The sequence below is a fragment of the Hakea prostrata genome, chromosome 11, assembly GCF_041222555.1.
Source record: "Hakea prostrata isolate BN-2017 chromosome 11, UWA_Hpros_2, whole genome shotgun sequence".
Classification (NCBI taxonomy): domain Eukaryota; kingdom Viridiplantae; phylum Streptophyta; class Magnoliopsida; order Proteales; family Proteaceae; genus Hakea; species Hakea prostrata.
The window spans coordinates 5,156,653-5,164,479 of NC_142610.1; the positions used below are offsets into that span (position 1 = coordinate 5,156,653).

The 7,827-nt window shown below is 41.2% G+C and overlaps 1 pseudogene; it reads left to right on the forward strand.

The window, feature by feature from the left end:
- The first annotated feature begins 585 nt into the window (after positions 1 to 585).
- Positions 586 to 1,152, forward strand: LOC148999718 (agamous-like MADS-box protein AGL62 pseudogene; annotated as a pseudogene).
- Positions 1,153 to 7,827: the final 6,675 nt, after the last annotated feature.

Sequence of the window (7,827 nt, forward strand, 5' to 3'; positions counted from 1 at the left end):
CATCGACATTTTAGGGTTGAAGACATGTATTTTATTTTTTTTGTTTGTACCGATGCTTTAATTATCTACATCTTGTTGAAAAAACTATCATTATCACAATTACCATTTTTATCAAATAGGTGGGCCCCACAAAATATAGGAGTTTATTCCTTAATATAATAAAATAATCATACGTTGGACCCAATGGGCTAGGACCCAACAATAGTGTAGCGAAAACCATGGTGCTTTCCAACTGGACTTCCATTCTGCCCCCAATATTGAATGGTTCGGCGAGCGTGTAATGCACCTAAGATTTTACTCCTTCCGCGTAATTTTGGCTCCACGTTGGTCTGATATGAAGGCATTATACCATTTCACATCCCTCATTGGTTGTAAAGTGTAGATTTCTTTATATACAGTGTATATAGGAAACCCAAAACCCCAAATTTAATTATGGACAACCAAGCAGAAGATAACTTTCCGGGTAGGTAAGTTTCAAGGGGGAAACCCAGAAGAAAAAAATTCTATAAATTGGAATTTCCTCACCTCTGATCTTTTGCTATATTCTAAACACCTAGAAGAATCAGCCGATCCAAGGAGGCAAGCATGGGTCGCAGAAGAATGGAGGCGAAGAAGATTGACAATTTGCAAGCCAGGCTTGCTACCTTCTCGAAGCGTCGACATGGTCTGTTCAATAAGGCCAATGAAATTTCCATTTTATGTGGTGCTGAAGTTGCCATACTGGTCTTCTCCGAGACTGGCAAGATTTACTCCTTTGGACATCCTTGCGTGAACATCATATTCGACAAGTTTATCATCCAAAGCCTTTTACCTGATGAGGAAAATCAACTGCAGATTGATAGTTCTGAAGGAGCTACGATTCAAGAACTCAACAAGGAGATCATTGAGCTTCGGAAACAGTTGGAAGAAGAAAAGAAGCGGGGAAAAGCTCTCAAGCAACTGCGGAAAGAAGAAATCCAGGGTGGGCAATGGTGGCAAGAACCCATTGAAGACCTTGATTTGCCTAAGCTTAAGGATCTGATGCTTTCAATGGGAGATCTTAGAAAGTATGCAATCAAGCACGCTGAACTGATAAGAGACCATGCTTATTTTCCTTTACGTTTCTTAGCTGCCAACTCAACAAAAGCTGCTGATCCCTCGGGAGCTATCTAATTAATCGTTTGCTTTATTTGTCTGACATCCTTCTCAGATCAAATGAAGTATAACTATCAGATGTTTTAGTTTAATTTTCTGTTTAGAATTGTTCATTCCTATATCTTCCTTTCCTTGAAAATCCAGTTTCATTGGAATAAATCGTATTGAAGACGTTGTGAATGTCAATCATATTCGAGTGCTCCCACCCTTGTTCTTCTGATGTATTAAATTAGCCACTTAATTTGACACCAGACTAAATTACTAATATCATCAAAATTAAGTTTAATTACCTTTCTGAAAAGCCCCTAGATGGATCTTCTGAAATCAATCCATGAAAGTATGCATTATTAATAGACACAAAGCCGTAATCTTCGAAACCTTACAATAAATGTTTCTCTTGCATAAATGAGAGTGATAAAACTGTTATTTTCCACCTTTTGCCATTAGAGATGAAGAAAATCCTTGCAGCAAGTACAATGTCCTTCTCCACAGCACTCCAAGTTGAACACACACACACACAAAAAAAAAAAAGTCTTGGCCAAGGGGACTCTTAGGACCTATCTCCCAAGTTGCCTTTTTCTCCCCTCAGAAAATGAGATAACATATAAACTCAGAGAAGAGTAGTATGATATAATAGGCATGGAAATGTTGTCCACATTATCATTAAAGTAGGAATATAAGAGAGAAGGAGCGGTAAAGTTAGCTTTATCAAACTCTTATGAAAATTGGATACTAACTACTGTTTACGGGAAAAAAATTGAATAAATATAAACGTTATCTTTCGAATCCTTTCAGAGTTGGTAAACTTTGAATGTTTATCCTCACAAGTCAATTACTTGTTAGGGGATTTCCAACCCAAAATTTCCGATGCAATCAATGAGCCTTGAGCTATGTAGTTTTTGCATCAACTTTCTAATCAGACAACTACTTGTTGAAGTCCACATTTCCTATTGATTCTAAATATTATCAAGCTCAACACCTCTTAAAGTCACATTAACGGGATCCATTTCGACATCACAAACTTGTTTCATTTTTGTTTTCACTCTTTCTTATTAGGGATATTTATGGAAAATCAACCAAAACCCTAGCCGCCACTTCATCTCAAGCTTGTGCGGCTAGGGTTGCTTCTAAGAGTTCCCTTGCTATTAGAAGTTCTACAGCTGATCAAACTTCCAAGAGTTCCACTGCTATTAGAAGTCCTACAGCTGATCAAACATCAGTTACTACATACAAGAAGAACTCTACAATTGGTACTCACAAAGACACTAGGCAACCCAAAGAAGAGTTTGATATTGATTGGTAGAAAACTTAGTCAATATTTTATGTAATGTAAAACACTACTTTCATGTAAACCAAAACAATATAACTCTAGAGTCTTAGAACCACAACTACAAGAGTTCTAGAACACTAAGGAGAAGGACTCTGTTTCTATATAAAGCCGTGTACTAAATCATTGTAAATTAATGTGAATAATATTATTGTGCTCTATCACATGCACACACACACACTCTCTCTCTCTCTCTCTCTCTCTCTCTCTCTCTCTCTCTCTCTCTCTCTCCTTCTCTCTTCTCTATTCAATTGTCATTATTCTAACTTGGCATCAGAGCACCAGGCTTTTTCTTCTCCCCTGCTTCGATTCCCTCCCTCAACAATCTACTGACCATCAAGCTCACGGAAAACAATTACTTACGATGGAGGTCGCAACTTGTTCCTTTCTTGAAGACTTATGACTTATTTTCTTTTGTGGATGGCTTCTCCATTTGTCCTCCAGCAACTACAATCATTGAAGAAGACTCCATTCCTATATGTAAACCGAATCTTGCCTACAATTCATGGATTCGTTAGGACCAACTTCTCATGTGTTGGCTTATTGTTTCGTTCACAGAATCTGTTCATGCTCAAATTGTTGGATGTTCTACCACCAAAGCAGTTTGGCTTGATCTTGAATCTACCTATGCCACACCCTCTACAACAAAGATTATACAACTTCGCCTTCAGTTACAAAACATGAAACGCGGTAACAATCATTTCCAATCTTTTTTCTTTTTTCTGGTACACGAATGGGGCTGAAGGCCCAAAACTGACCACAAGCTACACTAAATTGTCAATGATATTGCTTGAAGAATCTCCATCAACTCCAGATGGAAATCTTGAAAGAGGGTAGGGAAATTCCAACTTCCGCAAAGCACATTCTAGACCTGTCGCTTCCTTTATTAGTTTAGCCATGTCAGGGGAGATGCTGTACTTGGTATGGACCTAAAAGAAAACTGGCATTATTGAATGAGACTGGAAGCATACCCAAAGAAAGTTGTCTGAACTATCGAAATTGAAAGCACCCTCCATCCATTTCCCCTTTTCCGTGTGCCCAAAAGCCCGCCCGCCCGGTTTATGAGCCCCTTTCCGATTGCCTCACCCAATCTCATGAGAAGCAAGCCCAGCAGGAGTCAGGCATGGGTTCCTCCCCAGCCAAAGAATCGAAGGCGGATTGAGATAGTCGAGCCTTCAACAGAAAAAGCCCTTTCAACCCAGAGTCTAGGCGGTGACAGTCTTTGGTTCCAGTATTGGGTCTCGCTCTTTGGACTTCGGTCTACCAGACCTTGTTTCACTCACTGCCTTTCGCTTTTAGTCGTAAGCTGAGAGTGGTCGTTGACCACCCCTGATAACCAACCCTAAAGTGCCACTTATTAATCAATCTAGGTTGTATGAAGATTCTCTCCCGATGGGTTGCCTTCCGCATGTGGTGAGAGGAAAGGCTGGAGAACCAAAAACTCTTCCTCTCAAGAGAAAGTTGTGTGAGGCTAGGCATTGTACACTCGACTATTTGACTTCCTATCCCAGTGGAAGAAAGGCTTTTTTTAGCTGAGGCGCTATGAGAAGCATGTATTTTTCAAGAACGTCTATTGGATAGATTCTTTATTCTACTATAGAATGCAATGCCCTTGTTCCGTTGTTAGTAGTGAAGCTATATTTTTTTTTGTTAGTAGTGAAGCTATATGCATGCCACGCAAATCAACTAATTGATTTGCGTGGCCCAACCACGTCATCAATCCTGTATTCTTCTTCTCTTCTCGATGGCTGCTACAAGAGCCTTCCCAATCTCATCAAAGAAATGACATCAAAGGCATAAAAGAGTAGCGACCTGCACGAATGGTGTAACGACTGCCCCGTTGTCTCTGACATATGGATCCGGTGAAATTGAATTCTCCGTGAAGATGCAGAGTACCAATGGCTCGGCATTGGCATCGTTTAATGTGATTTGCTTCTTCCTTCGATGCTGCTTTTGCCCTTGCCACTATAGAGGTAGGGGCCCTTAAGGAACGCTGCCTTTGCCCTTGCTTTAGCCGCCTTAGCCTCTTCCTCTACCTTTGTTTCCTACCACGCCATGCCGCGGGTGTTTCTGCGGCTGGGTCTTGCTCTCGATCAACCGAGTAAACTGCTTCTCCTCCAACTGGATTTTGTGATACCCGCCTTCTGTGGATGTTTGACTAGCAAAATGTCAGGAGGTATTGCTAACTTGTGCATTGCCACATTGGGATCGAACCCACCCAACTGGTCTTGACCAATCAACTGCCGAAATGCCCTTGCTTGGGTAAGCTCTTCGGAGGTCAAATGGAAGGATTCACTGAGAGAGAAGTGATTCTGTTAGTGTAGTAGTGGTGCGTGCTACCTCCCCATCGCGCCCAGCAAGAAAACCAAAACTCAATAGGGGCCAATAATCATCTGACTTAGTCCATTGCTGCGGGATGTGGCACCGGGAGAGAATCTTCATATTTACTCAACCTCACAGCTTACACTTTGAGCTTCGAATGAGCATGAAGCAATTCACGCTACTTCTTTATCTACTGAGCTGTTCTGCCGGACCGGTCGCTCACGATCTTTGGTGCAGACTCGATGTTCTTTTCGATACAGTAGGGTAGACTGAACACCAACCCAATCTTACTTAAAAAGCAAGAAAGAAGCACTTGACTCACCATAGGGTCGTGCGGTTAGTTAACAGGTCGGGACCGTTATTCACTGCTTTGTATTGGAAGCAGTGTGCTCTTACTTACTATACGATGTAACTTGCTTTTGCATTTGCTTTCTTCTTTGATTCCACAATGTAACTTGCTTTTGAATCGGGTCCAGTCAAAAAACAAACATCGAACAACGTGCACAATGCTTGAATAGAAATGGAAATAGAAATAGAAGGCCTTTATTTGAAGCAATTATTTCTTATCATCCCATATTTGGTTGGCTGGATTATATTTGTTTTCGAGGAGTAGCCTTCCGTTGGTAAGGCGAAAGGACTGTCCACCTTGGCACCGACCCTGAAAAGGTGGTGTGGTCTAAATTCCAAGAGCATTTAGACGGAAAGGTCCGTAAAAGGCAGCATCAGCTACAAGAAGGCGGACATTGATCATGAAAATAGGCTTGCTGCCGAGACTACATTGGTCGGCTGCTCATTTCATATCTTGAAGTGCCGTAGGCCTGTCGGCGGTCGGGTCAATAATAGCTATGCTATTGACCGACCCCGGCCCACGCCTTCTTCTTCAGTAAAGCCGACCTCTTTTTCGCCAGTGCTGACGCAGTGCGCATGTAGATAAGGAAAGCGAAATCCTAGTGGGGGGGGGGAATGGGGCTGGTGCAATGCCGAAGAGACATCCTATCTAAAGCGAACCTTCAACATCCAGCCAGCTGCCTTATTCGCTGTCCTACATACGTGGTTGAACTGAATGCTTCCATCAAGGCCAACACTTGCCTTAACTCTTTCCACCAACCTATCAATCTTCCTTGCCAATGCCACAAGTCCTAGATGATAGAGATGGCTTTCGCTTAGTCCGATTCGACTACTAATAGACTCAATTGTCGCTCCCTTGTGACCTCCAGCCTTGCTAAGATAGCATATAACTTTGCCCCCACAACTGAACCACCGTAATCAGACATGGAGAGCTCCCATGGAGCTGGCCACCACTATTGCAAACACCCCACCTACTTGGTCTCCCCTTCAACGACACCAAACCGAAGCGTTAACATTACATTTGAAGACTCCATCCAGTAGCAGTTGCCACCCCTTCTGACCCGCCTTGCTAGTAACCCAACTGTAGGTGCATGGCAAGGAAGCCAAAGCTTCCTTAATGACACTCAGAAACTCATCTATTCTTGTCGCTGCATTGCTCAGCCTTGTGAAATCATCTTAATATAGGTCCTTGTTCTGCCAACACCAAATAGAAAACAAGGTGCAGCGAAAATTGTGAGAAAGAGTATGAAAGGGTATGAAATACTCTCAAAAAAAGGAGGGAAGGCAGGTCTCTTTCCAATCTTCATGTTATGAAAAGGATCATTTTTTTAATTAATCAAAAAGGTTCATATTTTCATTAATTGTTCAAAACTAGAAAGAAACTTTGGAAAATCACAAACCAAATAAATCCATAAAGTAATAAACCATCATAGTATTTTTGGAACTTTACTCTCTCAAAAGAAGGGTGGTAAACTAAAGGAATCATCTATTGAGAGATATGATTTCTCTCTTTCTTCGATAGAAGGGAAAAAGTCATTTCCATTGGAGAGCTATATGCAGTGCACAAAAAATGCCTATATGGTTGTTCAATTCTATCTCTTTTCAGTCTCTTCCCTTCCCCCTGTGATATCAGAGAGAAAAATTTTCATTATGTTATATCATCAGGGTAATAATACCCCAACTTGCTAATCCTTTTTACGAGGCACAACTAGGATAATTTGTCCTGGAAGTAGAAGAGCCACTTAAACTCTCCGCGAAACCCTCACAAGTGTTTATGTTAAGCTCTATATGGGCCTAGGGTTTGAGAATCGGCTTCTACATTTTAAGATTTTTGGGAGAAAATAGGAAATAGGTGACCAGTATACTGAGTGATCCCAGGCTCTCCACATAACGTACCAGAACAAAATTAACCAAGCACTTTTTGTTAAAAGTTACAATTGAACACTTCACACATGTTGTTTCTTTAATAGTCATGTATGCAACTCGTTTTTGGCCCATAGGCTGAGACTAAGATAAAAGAGCAAGTATTAACCACAGACCGAACTCCATGTCATGCATGCACAAAATTGAAAAAGTCTCTCCTTAGCTTTGTGGCTTCAACAACCTGCTTCAAAAATTTTGATTGGGGGGGGGGGGGGGGAGGGGAAGGAATGTAGTTCCCTAGCATTCCTCCCACTTACGACACGTGATTTCCTAATTTTTCTCTCAGTGAATATGTCAAATAGACCTAAAGAAGGAAAGTGCATGGTCTGCTAGAAAAGGAAGTTGCTGCATATGAGATAAGGCATGCGTCATCACTGTTGTAATATTAGTCCCACATCGACTGATGTGGGAATATGTGGAGAGGAAGAGGCTATAAAAGAATGCCTCTTCCTTCTTCTTTAATCATCCCAAATATCTTATCTCTTGGATATTTATTTATTTATAGTGGAGTTTTCTCTCTTGCCCATATATTATTGTGTCTTTCTTTTCTCTTAGTTGTTATTATTGTGTTCTTCTTTTCTCTTATTTGCTGATTGTTCTATTCGGTGGGTTCTTCATAACCCGACAAAGTGGTATCGAGCGAGGTTTTTCTCAAGTATGCTCTGTGGTTGCCGATAGTCCGAGCTTCCACATCGAAAAGGAAAATTCCTTGGGGGGTTTGTTTGTTTGGTTTAGGGTGTGAGTATCTACTTATAGTATGCTCTGTGATTGCC